This window comes from Budorcas taxicolor, chromosome 11 (genome assembly GCF_023091745.1).
Source record: "Budorcas taxicolor isolate Tak-1 chromosome 11, Takin1.1, whole genome shotgun sequence".
Classification (NCBI taxonomy): domain Eukaryota; kingdom Metazoa; phylum Chordata; class Mammalia; order Artiodactyla; family Bovidae; genus Budorcas; species Budorcas taxicolor.
The window spans coordinates 116,710,370-116,712,106 of NC_068920.1; the positions used below are offsets into that span (position 1 = coordinate 116,710,370).

The 1,737-nt window shown below is 40.5% G+C and overlaps 1 non-coding gene across 1 annotated transcript; it reads left to right on the forward strand.

Moving 5' to 3' along the window:
- Window positions 1-440: 440 nt before the first annotated feature.
- On the forward strand, window positions 441-603 carry LOC128057110 (U1 spliceosomal RNA). The gene has a single exon (XR_008200291.1). It is a non-coding gene; the product is annotated as a U1 spliceosomal RNA (small nuclear RNA).
- Window positions 604-1,737: the final 1,134 nt, after the last annotated feature.

A 1,737-nucleotide genomic window follows, 5' to 3' on the forward strand; every position in this document is an offset into this window, starting at 1 on the left:
CCTTGGCCAATCATTTTCCTTTTTGCATTTCTTCTTCTTTGTGAACTAAAATGAACTAAAATTTATTTTTCTTGGTGAATTAAAATGGACAGAAATGGGCCAATTTAATTCAGATGACCATCTTTGGAAAAGATCATAATACTGAGAAAGATTGAAGGCACAAGAAGAGGGAAATAGAGGATAAGATGGTTAGATAGCATGATCTACTCACTAGACATGAATTTTCAGAAACTCTGGGGGATAGTGGAGGACAGAGAAGGCTGGCATGCTGCAGTCCATGGGACCTCAAAGAGTCAGACACGACTTAGTTCCAAGAACCAAGAACAATAATGAGGCTGGGTTAGAACTCATGACAGGAGTAGAAGTGTCAGTCTGGCCTTTTCCCCTCCATTCTCTATTACTTGTAGGATCAATACCCTTTTCAGTCAATATTTACTTTGATACTTGCTGGCAGGGGAGATACCATCATCAAGAAGGTGGTGTTCTCTTGGTGAGGCTTATCCCTTGCACTACAGAATTGCTAACCTCTGAAATTTTAACAAAGGTGGTAAACAAAACTGCATTTCTTCTGTTAGCAGGAGACTGTGTTTGCAGTTTCACCTAGTGATGGGGAAAATTTGAAAGCCATCCCTCAATTTTGGATCATGGTCTTAAAAAATAGTTGACACAATATGTAAATTCTTTTGATCATGCATGCATTCCTCTATCAGTCTCATTATTAAACCCCTTTAGTGGCAAGAGACTTCCACTCAGGACACCTTTTCCTTGTGTTCCTTCGCTAATTGGAGTTCTCCTGATGCTTGTGGTCAGCAGGGTCACAGTCCTCGGTCGAATATTAAGGTCTTCATTTTCCAACTTTTTAAACATGAAGTAAATATAAAATTTAAAATTATCTTTAAAAACTTCAGAGGTTTATCCAGCACACCTCCTCTAGTGAGTACACATACTCTATTTCTGGAAAAATGATTTAGAATGTGAGTAGTCCAGGTAGGAAAGGTAATCTAAAATGCTGCCTATTTGTCAGTAGAAAGAAGATATTTATATGTGTGGTGGAAATAATTGAGAATACGATGGAGATCTAGACTTATTAAATACAACTTCAACAATATTTGTGAGGATTGATAAATATAGCTAGCTCTTAGAGTGTTTACTCTCTGGCAGACAATCTCTATACATATCTATTAATTTACTTAAGCCTCATATTTAAGGTGCATGTAATTTATTTGGGCCTCCCATGTGACTTTAGTGGTAATGAATCCGCCTGCCAATGCAGGAAACACAAGAGATGCAGGTTTGACCCCTGAGTCAGGAAGATCCCCTGGGGGAAGGAATGGCTACCCACTCCAGTATTCTTGCCTAGAAAAATCCATGCCCACAGGAGCGTGGCAGGCTACAGTCCATAGGATCACAAAGAGTCAAGCACAGCTGAGCAACTGAACACAAACACACACACACATATCTAACTCATTTAACTGTCCATACAACTAAAGTGGGGAGGAATACTACAGATGAGATATCATCTCTGGACAGAATATTGAGAAAATGACTTGAATCTGTGGCCTGGGTTCAGAGTTCCTCCGGGTAACATCACATTTGGCTGCATGGCAACCCACCCCAGTACTCTTGCCTGGAAAATCCCATGGACAGAGGAGCCTGGTGGGCTGCAGTCCATGGGGTTGCGAAGAGTGAAGCACGACTGAGTGACTTCACTTTCACTTTTCACTTTCATGCATTGGA